This window comes from Balaenoptera physalus, assembly GCF_965194825.1.
Source record: "Balaenoptera physalus genome assembly, chromosome: 9".
NCBI lineage: Eukaryota > Metazoa > Chordata > Mammalia > Artiodactyla > Balaenopteridae > Balaenoptera > Balaenoptera physalus.
In genome coordinates this window covers 37,735,665-37,748,031 of record NC_138888.1, presented here as the reverse complement: position 1 = coordinate 37,748,031, position 12,367 = coordinate 37,735,665, and the positions used below count along the sequence as shown (strand labels likewise).

General features: G+C 38.2%; 1 protein-coding gene across 9 annotated transcripts in view; it reads left to right on the top strand.

Annotated features, from left to right (window-relative positions):
* Positions 1–12,367, top strand: part of NKAIN2 (sodium/potassium transporting ATPase interacting 2) — a gene marked incomplete at its 3' end in the record, with an annotated part of 998,865 nt that overhangs the window by 727,863 nt on the left and 258,635 nt on the right. The window lies entirely within an intron of this gene.

Below are 12,367 nucleotides of genomic sequence, written 5' to 3'. Positions count from 1 at the left end.
CGGTTCTTTAGTTCCCAAACATGGCAAACAGTTACTGGTGATACTCTCCATGCAGTGTAAATACTGTATACTATATAGTGTCCACCTAGAGTTACGAAAACTGCTGAGCACTTGTCAAGAAACTGCTTTTTATTTATCACCAGCAAGGCCACGTCCTCAAACAAAGTCAGTACTCAGGTGTCCCTGAGCAAGATCTTGAATTGTCTAGGGTGTGTGTGTGTGTGTGTGTGTGTGTGTGTGTGTATCCATCCTATGTCACCTAATGTAATTTGAGTGTGTCTTTTTTTTATTGAACCTGTTAGGAGGTGCAACAGAAGTAAATATGATTCTATCCTGTGTTAGGCAGTTCAGGCTGCTATAACAAATAGAGCCTAGTTGGGTTGTTTAAACAACATACATTTATATTTCACAGTTACGGAAGCTTGGAAGTCCAAAGATCAAAGTGCTGGCAGGTGTGGTGTCTGGTGAGAACCTAGTTCCTGGTTTGCAGTGTTAGTCTTCTCCTTGTGTTCTCACATGGCAGACAGCAGAGAGTGGAAGGTCTCTGGTGTTTCTTCTTATCAAAGGCACTCATTTAGGAGGGCTCCACCCTCATGACCCACTCACCTCCCAAAAGCCCCACCTCCAAAAACCATCACATTTGGGGATTAGGCTTCAGCATATGAGTTTGATAGGGACACAAACATTCAGACCATAGCACACCCTCAAGACATTTGTAGCCTAATTCTGATTACGAGTAGAATAGAGGAACTCATTGTGGCTTGAGAATTCAAGTAAGTCATCAATGAGCAGGAAGTATTTAAACTGGTCTTTAAAGAAGTGCTTTGGGTTGAGAAAGTGGACATGGAGACAGGTGAGGCAATAGTGAGTAAGAGAAGAACATTCCAGATGGAGAAGTGAGCAAAGAGAAAGTGGACAACTCATTTCAAAAGCACCCAAAGGCACATTCTCAGCATCACAGAGCGGGTGTGTGGAGCACTGAAGTTTTTGAACGTGAAGTGCACAAAAGCCTTTCCTTTTCTGTTGGACAAGTCAGATGAACTCAGCACACAGAATATCTGAATATAAATGAATCACTGGCAAGTCATAAAACTATTGTATATGAACATCAAGATTTTGTTTCACATTTTCGTTTGGATACAGATAATATGGTTCTTTTTAGAATTATTTGAAGAAAAGGTTTTTTTTTCATTTTAAAGAGAAACAAAGTAAGAAATGGTTATTCATTGCAAATGGTGTTAAGAGAAATGCCTAAAATGCGTTTGGACAAGGTACCATAAGTTGTTAGAATAGGACCAGTTTTTTTGTTTTTGTTTTTGTTTTTTGTCTTTGCTAAAATCCTTGATTTATTAGTAGTTCAAGTAAAGTGGGAAGAGGGCATTCTATTGCTTTTTGATGGAAGTGTCTAATATACACAAACTAATTTAATATTATGAAGTATTCTCTCTAAGTTATATTTTACCATAACATTTTAGATATGTAATAATATTTACAAGACCATTCAACTACGAATACATACTGAAATTATCTTAACGTCTGGAACATTACAGAACAATTATCCTTTGCATTTGTTCAGCCAGTAGCGTAGGAACAAACCTATTTGGAACAGCTGGAGCCTAAAACTGACATTTGTAATACACGGAGGCAGCTGTTTAAAAATTGTACTTAAACCCCAGTAGTATACTATTTGTTTACCAGCTGTCCTGTTATATGTTTTTGTCTCCTGAAAATGTATTTCAAAAATTTTCTTTAAGAATCAAGTGAGGGGCAGAAATCAGTTTGGGTACTTGATCTCAGATGGTAAGAGTAAAGTCCAGGGTATCTATAGCCCCTGTCCCTCTCTTTTCCTTCATCGTGCTACCAGCCTAACACTGTTGCCTGAGCTCAAGCATAGGGGCTTAGTTAATTGCTTCCCATTCTCTTTCCACACCCCGTCTCCCCATGCTTTCTCAACACACATCAGTACAAGCAAACTGATAGCCATTTAGGTCAGTGAAAAACCACAGATTTCTTTTTGATAATGTTACAAGTCTCCTAATATTTCTTGGATTCAGCATTACTGTTATATGACATTTGCAGTAAAATCTCAAAATGAACCCTCGAAGGCCCAGGATGCTAAACTAACCATGTGACATTTCCTCTTTCTTATGGAAGCAGCGGCTATTAACATATCGCCATGTTTCCTAAGCAAAATATGCCAAGGAATTGATCTAGTCCAGTCTGTATTATACCTGTGAATCATCATCTGGGGAATAAAATAGAAATAATCTCATCCCTGAGATAGAAATTCATTTGTATATGAATCATACTAAGTTGTGCTTGTATTATGTGTGGCCTCCTAGGTATAATATATTAGGAAGGAAAATTTTCTTTGAATTACAAATACAGTGACAGGAAGCAATAATGGGATTGGATTGGGCAGAGAATGTAATTAAGTTCTTCCAATGGCATATGATATTCACCCTAGAAAATACTGAATGGATCAGATCTTGCCTTCCCTTTTACTGAAAAGGGAACTTGTTGAATATTCCAGAGATACAGCCACAAAACTCAGGTGCCCACTCTGTCCTCATGCAGCCCTCGTTGCTGAAGAAGAAAACCAGGATCCTTCAGGCAATCAAAGATTGTCACCTTCAGATAGGGAGAGGAAAGGTCAAGGCTGTAACCATGTTTATAGCTCTTCCAACCATGAAAGTGGATAAATAATGAGGGAGGGAGTACAGAGAAAAGATGACAGCCAAGGACTAAATTTTGGAGTTTGAGGAAGAGAATGAATCAGAGGAGACGGAGGAGCACAGAGTAAATGACATAGGAAACCAGGAATGTGTGATGACATAGAAGCCAAGAGATGATAATGTTTCAAGGAAGAGCACATTATCAACTTTGTCAACTACTGCAGCTGAGAGATGGAGGTAGATTAGGGTAAAGAAGGCCCCATCAGTTTTGCCCATATGGAACTGAATGATGACAGTTTTAGGCAATGGGTCCATCCAAAGTCTGGCTGAAGGTGAGGAGATAGCGTCAGGAGCCACAGGCCACTCTTTCAAGAAGCTTTGCTGTATGGTAACTGGAAGGAGAGATTAGGTCAAGGGTGGCTTTTTAATTTTCTTTTTTTTATGTTGAGATAATTTTAGACTTACAGAAGAATTACAAAAGTAGTACAGAGTTCCAGTATGCCCTTTGCCCATCTTCCTCTTATGTTAATATCTGATGTAACTAGAGAGCATTTATCAAAACCAAAAAAATTACCCTTGGTGCAATACTATTAACTAAAGTACAGAATATATTGAGTGTTTTGATGAATGTCTTTTTCTTTTCCAGGATCAAATCCAAGATCCCACTTTGCATTTAGTTGTCATGCTTCCTTAGACTCCTCCAATCTGCGACAGGCCTTCAGTCTTCCCTTGCTTTTCATGACCTTGACATTTTTTAAGAGTACAAGTTGTATTTTGTAGAATGTCCCTCACTTTGGGTTTGTCTGATGTTTTCTCATGATTAGATTGAGGGTATGTATTATTGAAAAGGATACCACAGAAGCAGTACGCCCTTCTGAGTGCTTCAAACCAGGGTATACATTATGTCAAACTGTATCTCTGGTTATTTTGAGCATGATTACTTGGGTAAGGTGGTGTCTTCCATGGTTTACCTCTGTAACGTTACTGTTTTTCCCTTTGTAATTACTAAATGTTTGGGGGGAGATACTTTGAGCCCATGCAAGGATCCTGTTTCTCCTTAAACTCTTGCTCATAAATTTTAGCTCCATTGGTGGATCTTGCCTGTGGCAGATATTACTGAGACATTCTAATGGTACTTTTTATTTTCCTCATTCATCCTATATTTATTACTTGGAATTCTTCTGTAGGAAAGCAATGTCACTTCTTTCCCTTTATTTAGGTAGCTCATTAGTTATTCTGTTATTTATTTATGTCAGTATGAACTTTTGGATGTTTATTGTATTTTTTCACTCTTAATCCAATGATATCATTTATTCTGTTGCCCAGGTTGTTTTAACTTTAGCCATTGAAGGCTTTTTCAGGTTGCCTCCTATGACCTTAATATTTGTCCCAATTCTTTTCATTTTTCTTTCACTTAACATTTCTTTTCTTTTCTGCGTGTGTATGTGTGTGTACTTGTATGTGTGTACATTTCCTTATTTTCTGGCACCACAAGATGTTCATCATGTATTTTCGCTAATTCAGCCTTGAAATCAACCAGCTTTCCAAGGAGTCCTGGTTCTTTTTATTGAAGAATGGTATTTAGAAACTCCCATCTGGCCCTAGGTGTGCTCATTGTTACCAGAGTTTCATTGCTTCTAGCCTCTTAAAAGGATGACTTTTAAGATGAAAGATAAAAAAGTTTTTATATGTATCTTTTTGATCCAAAAGCAAGCAAGAAATTGACTATGCAGGAGTAATAAAACTTTTAGGAATAAAGTCCTTGAGAAGGAAATGGTGATGAGCTTCGAAGCACAGGTGGAGGGTTTGGCCTTTGATAGAAACTGGGCCACTATTCATTATAAAAGCATGAAAGAGAAAACATGGGTTCAGATTCAAATAGATTTTGATTTTGGTAGAAAGTAAGAACGTTCCTGTTTCTTGGTGGTGTTAATGATATATTAGGCAAGATCATTAGCTAAAAGTGACAGAGGAAAGTGAGGGAAGATTGAGGAGAGGGCATGAAACCTGATACATTAAAGAATTAAAGTAGAATCTCAGAGTATCATGGTTTGCCATTTTGGGATTTGTGGTTATGAATATAAAATGTCACAGTATGGTTGTCTGATGCCGGCATGGAGTAGGCAGATAAGTTTGCTTAACCTAGAACTGAGGTTTTTCCAGGCGACTATAATTGAGAGGGAAGTGGGCAAGGGAGGTAAAGGTATTTGTCCGTGTTTCAGGGTTGTAATGGTGAGCCATGGAATTAAACTAGATAAGGGAATAAAAAGGATCAGATGGTGTTAGTATTATCAGCCCATTGTCATAGGGGAAAAAATTTGGTTTTGTTTATGACTATGAACTGCATTTACATAATTTAGTTGAAGACTGTGTAACTGAAGTTTGTATCAGGATCTTTCCTTTCTTTTTAGAGTCCACATCGGCAGTGCTACCACCTTCTCTAAGCTTTTATCCCTTGACCTTGTCTGTTGACCCCCTATTGTCTTAGTCTCTGACACTCTATCTTTTTTTCCTCGTCATCCTTTTCTACCAAATTTCAGTATTTCAAGACCATTTCTCAGGTGAAAACACAATTACTTTCTAAACAGTCGAAGCAAGCAAAAAAAAAAAAAAAAAAAAAAAGGTATTTGCAAAGTCACAGACATCACACCCAAGTTTTTGTCAGGTGAATGTGATATTTAGCTTGGGAGATCATGGTGAGCTTCCACAAAGTCACCAGAATAACAAGTTTGAGAATCACTGACAGCGTCATTGCCAATATTCTATCTGAAAACCTCTCCTCTATCCCAATCAAGGTCATATAAATGAAGCCAGAAAAGTAAAAATAAAACCTCTTCTGTAGGAGACTCCATTAACTGATCTGCAAACAAATTGACGAGAGGATGTGGTTTAATTTTTCACTGGTCAGAGTCATTACTTTGTGAGACATGTTGGGTCACCTTTGATGTGTCAGCTAAATGGATGTTTCTAAAATTACCATGACCATTATTCATGGGAGTGTTAGTAATTACTCAGTGGTTAATGAAGTTGGTTTCCAGTTGATGATGGTTAGAAACTGAGCGTGACCCGTTGCACAACAGCATACTGAGCAGGAGTCTCAGATATACCTACCCTCTGCTCGCTGAACTCGGTTCTGACCTGAAAACAATATTAATAGCTCTGGAAGGAGGAAATTTGCTCAAAGAAACATATCCTGACCCGCAGAAACACCAGTTTCAGTTATTTGCTAGCAATACTACTGGCATTATTCTCTCTCTCTCTCTCTCCCCTCCTCTAACTGAATCCTATACGTACTGTAGGTTACACTAGTTTTATATCTGCCTCTCTCAACTAAACTTCAAAGCTGCGAGGGTGGAAACTGTTTGCCTTGGATTCCTAGAGTCTGGCAAATACTGGGTGCCTAGCAAGACCTTAAATCAGAATGAGTCAGGCAAGCACTTCTCTGATATCCAAAGTTAGAGGAGTTGGAGCAATCTTTAGCTCATGTCCTTTTTAATCTAAGTCAGTTGCCAACTCAGAGCACTTCTTTCTACACATAGAGAGGTCTACATAGATTTACAGTATTTTAGATGTGGGAGAAACATGGAAGTCCATCTAATCTGGCATATTCCTTTATATAAAGGAATAAAAATTATCCCAAAGGGTTAAATGTGTTTCCCAATATCACACAGCTAGTGTGGCCAAGCCAGTGAAGCCACTGAGTTGAATATTCAGGGGGAAAAACTACTGATGCTCACTTGGCCAACAAAAGGAAAGAGGATCTCAGAAGCAGATTTTGAAAAAAAAGATTACTTATTTCCCAAGCTACAGATCAGAGCCTAAACATCTCAGTGGTTTAAGTTTAGGCATCACACTTGGTCCCTACATGTATTTATGCAACCGGGAATTCATAACAATTTAAAAGAAATGCTGCTTTGGTGCCATTATTTGAATAAGTTTATATTTCATCATCATTTACTTCAAACTTCTCAGTTAAGGACTGTACTTTAGAAGGCAAACAGGAAGATAAAAAAAAATCCAATTCATTTCCTCTCCTTGATTGAAAGACAAAAGCAAAAGCTTTCTTCTGGAGTTTTTTAAGGAAACAGGAATGTCTATATAGTTCCTGGTCCTTTCTTTGTGCTCAAAAATGTTTAATAACAAGTGGAGGGGAAATTTTAAAATCAGAATTCCTTTGGCAAAATATTTTGAAATTCAGCAATGAGTCGTTATTGGGCAGAACCTCAAATGATTTCAGATTTGTTGTCAGAATTTCGGCCAGGATTATGTTATGATACCTAAATTATAATGAGAGGGACAGGACTAACATTTATTGAATTTCTACTATGTGCCAAACACTTAGGGGTTTTATATACTTATCTCACTTGATCTTCACAGAAATCCAATGAAGTATATATTTGGGAACATTAGCCCCCTTTTTCGGCTGCAGTTGCATCAGAGAGGTAGCTTGACCAATGTCATACAGCAGGATGAATTTTATCACTAGTCTGTCCAACTCCAAAGGTTTTACCTAGTAGAAAGTATTTAGATTCAGCAAGCATTATTTTTCTGCAGGAGGCTGGGGAGGGGGCCATAACTTGACAGGTACTTCTTAAAACATTATTCCAGTAAATGATCAGAAGCCCATCTTCTCTTTATCACATACTTAATAAATAAACTGGTATTTTTTATGAGACTGGAGTATGCCCTTTTACAACAGGAAAATGGAAAGATGAGTGTTCTCCTTTAGGCCAATGACAAAATTTTACTATCTTGAACCCAGGAGGATACCCCAGAGGCAGTTCATCTTGGTGTATAGCTACAGACAGAAAAAATAGCTCAACTTTAATTATGTCAAAAACTAAAATTATCGTCTGTGCTATACTTTCTGCAAAATTCAGTCGGTCAGATCCAAATCCCTCTATCAAGCAAGTGAACTCATTCTCTTTCCTGGGCGTACATTTCATAGCTGACTCCTTCTGGCAGGCACACTGAGAATCAAGGCTGCTCTGAGTCAGACATTTCATAGACGCCCTGCTGAAGCTTTTCGGCTACCAGTGTGGGGACCATTGTCCCAGTGTGAAGGCGCTTTAAGCCACAAGCATTTCTGCTGCGGTCTCTAGTGTGAGCGTGGCATTTTCAGTCAAATGTTTATCTAAGAGCCCAAATCAATGTAAACTTTCTCCTGGAGAAGGACCCTAGGCTGCCTCCAAGTAGCCTGGCTGTGTGTTTCTGCACAGAGGAGCTCCAGAACTGAGATCGCATCAAGTTCTCGGAGTCAATATCTTATCCACCCAACGCAGATGTTGTAAGAAAATGTACGCTTATTATTTTCCGTAGCTGATACTAGTTTTTCCTCATGAGCCTCTCACCACAGTGGAAAGCAAAGACACTTAATTTAAACTTGCCAGTTAATGGTATCTCTTTTGGGTTAAAAATAGTTTAAATTTGGTACAATTTTGGTCAATTCAAGGTTCAGCTCAGTACCAGCACTGTTTCCCCTTTCTTTTTCCCTCTTTCCAAGATGATTTCTGCACTTTAGTGAGAAACAGTGCAAAGTTCTCAGGCATACAGGCGGGCAAGAGGGGCGTCTCTAGTTCTGTGCTGGTCCATGTGCTGGTCTCATCTGTGAGGCCAAAGTGTGGTCTTTCCGTGCATCCTGCCGGCCTCTACTGTTGAAACCCTCAAACTGATGTAACTCAGCTTAGTCTCTGCCTTCAGGGACTTTGGCCATCACCTCTTGTTACCTGCACCCCTTGGGTCTGATTCTTATTAGGCTCCTTGGACATCCGGCAGTAAAACCTTCGTACCCAGGATGACTTCTCTTGTGAAGCCCCTAGCATTTCCCCACCTGGAATCCCAGCTTCTTTCTAGGGTTTGGGCATTACAGAGGAACCTCTAGATCACTTCTGCACTGTGCACAAGCTGTTGGGGCAGGGTTAGGTACCTCAGGTGTAACGATAGTTGGTCCCTGGATGCCAAAGAGAACATGGCAAAAGTCCCCCTTGCTTTTAGCTTTCCATTAAGCTTGTTAAACACCTGTTGCCTCTGGAACTTTGGACACTACCAATAGCCTGTCTCTCCTATGTCTTACAATCCCCAGAGCTGAATAAGTGGACCTTAGCCTCCTATACTATGTGATGAGGACTTACCAAAGTTCTCTCTACCGTTGACAGGCAGTAAAATTCTATGATATACACTCTGCCTCTGCCTTGTAAAATTCTAACAGGTTATGCAAACAAAAATAGAAAATCATATTTCTCTTTCCCTAAATCATGGATTCAATACTATGGATTACTGTGACTCAAGAATTCTTTTTTATATCTTTTGTATATCAAACTCTTACTTCTGACTCTTTGTTTCCTTTTGCGTTTCTGTTTCACTTATCCTAATTTTCCCAAAGGCAAATGAATGATCCTGGTTGAATAGAAGGCAAATAAGTTAAAAGATAAAATATATATTAAGGTGTTCAAAAAATTAATATTACACTTGATAATTCACACAACCCTGTCTAACCTGCTTTCCAAATTATAAATCTATATGACCCAATCTGCTCTCACTAAAGGAAGGAAAGGAACAAAAGAACAAAAGTTATCTTCCATTTAGCTCCTGTCAAAACCAGACCAAGAAAGGAACTCTTTATCAAAGTTAAGTGAAGGTTGTGTCACCATACCTCTAGTCTTTTATCCATGTGTTAAGTTAAATCACCAACTAGTTGAATCACAGTCAGTTTGACCTTTGGTGAGTTGTTTAAATGGTGCCCTTGGCTTTTATCAATAGCAAAATCATATAAAAATTTCTCCCAATTTTGCTTCAATTATTTTGTCCATTATATTACTGAGTTTGGTATGTGAAAATGTAGAATCTAATAATAGGAAAACATCTGTATCTGAAATTAGCCAACTTTTACCCTACTTCCTCCTCTTTCTATTAATTAGTCTGTGTATTTCTTCCCATCTCTACTTTTATCCTGACTTGCAGGAAATTCAGAGACCAATGTGATGCTTAATCATTTCCATATTTTTTCTTAGGAAGACATATTAATACATTCCATGTATCTCCTTCTTAGCCACTGCAAACTCTCGAGGTATAGACAGGGTACAATTAATGTAAAATCAACCTATGCAAAACTCCGTGAGTTAGAGATTATATGTTTTACAGAGGAAGAAACTTTAATTTATAAAGTTTCATAGTGTGTTAAGGTCTTGTCCCTGGTAACTGGTAAGGCTGGGGTTATGAATCCAGCTTTCAGGTTCTAAATCAAGTGCTCTTTCCACTCCACCAAGAATGTTTCCATTTTAAAACAAAGAAACATCCCCATTTAATCAACCGAATCTTGGCTGTTCAATTTGTAATTTAGAAGTATATGATCAAGAAATGATTTTGAAAATATGTTTATATATGTTTGAAAAATCTTATTCTTTTTTCTTTACCCTTATTTCAGAGTATCTTGCATGATATAAAACTGTCTTTTTTTAAAATTAATTTATTTTATTTATTTATTTTTGGCTGCGTTGGATCTTTGTTGCTGCATGTGGGCTTTCTCTAGTTGCAGCTTTTCGTTGCAGTGCACAGGCTTCTCATTGCGGTGCACAGGCTTCTCATTGCGGCGGCTTCTCTCGTTGCAGAGCACAGGCTCTAGGCACGTGGGCTTCAGTAGTTGTGGCTCGCGGGCTCTAGAGCGCAGGCTAAGTAGTTGTCGCGCATGGGCTTTGTTGCTCCGCGGCATGTGGGAACTTCCCGGATCAGGGTTTGAACTCATGTCCCCTGCATTGGCAGGCAGATTCTTAACCACTGCGCCACCAGGGAAGCCCAAAACTGTCTTAATGAATTAATAATTCGCTTTTATAAACACCAGAACAAAGATCTGGTTACTATTGTTTCAGACACTGATACCACACACATATTACTACACAATAAGATGCATAAGATTCATACATACAATGAACATAAGCAAATATTGATGACTTTTCTTGTGCTGTTATAGATTGGCTCCAATAAATCATGGTGAGAACAGTCCCATTACGGAGAAATGTCTCTATTCCTTCATTCATCAAACAGTACATAGTGAAAATGTGGACTTAACATCTAAGGATTTAATATCCAGGATACAAAGGAGTAGAAATTTTTGTAAAGATGGCTTGCCTTTCCCTGGAAAAATCTCTTTGGGTTACATTTTGCTTTAGAATTCCACACTAAAAAGGCACAATTTTCCTTTTTCAAGGTAATCCTACTTTTCCTATTGTGTTCGTGGACAAAGTCTTCCTTTTGATTCAAGTAACTGAGTAACTGTGCTGATTAAAGAAAACGAGACAGAACAAAACAAAAGCCCCCAAACTACTATAACTGAGTTTTTTAAACAAATTAGTACTGTCCCTAAAGACAGTATGAATCCTGAGAGGAAAAGAGAAGAATTAAGGAGCGCTATCCGTGATTATTTCCCACCTTAGGACTTTCTGCAGGATTCTGCGCAACCTGAGCTTTTTATTGTTTACTTTCCTTCTCCTCAGAGATAATCCTGCTCTATTTGAGGTCAGACATGAAGCATAATTTATGATGCCTGACTGCTTTAAGAAAACTAAAAGCGTCCTACATTGTTCTTTTATGTACAATTGGTTTAAAGAAAAGGCTTTCTTACTAGAAAGGCCTTTCCCTCTGTTATTAACAGTGCATCACTTTGACTTAATACTATTAGAATTCTAAAGTGACTCATTCTGATGAAAAATGAAGGTGCTGTGATTTTAAATTAACATAGAAATGTGAGTTTAAATATTAGTAATTACCCCAAATTTGCACATGACCTAGTAACCCATGTATTACATGACATAGAATGCATTGCTTTTTAGATCAAACAAAAAAGACATTGTGTTATGCTTGTGCTTCAAAATGTATTAACTCTTCTCTCCCAGGTGAACATAGTCTAAATCTGAACATTTCTCTATGCAGTTTATGATGGTGACAGCGGTTGGATGGGGAAAGCAACAGGTGATGCTATTTAAAGATGGCCAAACATATTACTTATATGTCTTTGCATCAAGTTCGTACAGTTCATGATTTATGAGCATGAATACCATGAAGGTATTCAGATCACTGTGGGCATGAAAAGCATAATCAAGATGTAACAGAAGATCTCTGTTGAATAGGTAAATATAAGCTGAGGCTTATGGTTACCTTTAAATTTCAAATTAGTCATCTCACCTCCAGACTCTTCTTTCTACTCCAATTTTTTTTTTTCCTTTCATTGGTCTTCCCTTCCCTTTAAAAAGGCTAGTCTTCTAGCTTTCTAATCTCTATCCCGATCAAACCAGGAAAATAATTACTTTGACTGTAATTCATGTTGATGGGGCAACTCATTCAGATATTTGCATTTTTATTCCTTTAAACTCTTTTTTTGGAATGAGAAATGTGGTCTCCTACTTAAGATGCCCTAAGCGGTGGTGGGCAGGGAGAACCTTCTGTTTGCCTCAGAAATTGTGCTAGGGTATAGATTTGCTAACTGAGAGGATAGTTCTGTTTAATCATGTGAGATACTTAAGTGAAACTGGCTCAAAAAGCCAGTGGATGCCAGGTACAGATTGTTTTCCTTGTTTACTCTTCCTAGCTTAATACATATTTTCTGGTTTAATATATATTGAGCTGATTTGAATCAGGGAGTATCAGGGTGGGGTGGAAGATGGTTGAATACAGCAATGACCAATACAGATTTATTCTCT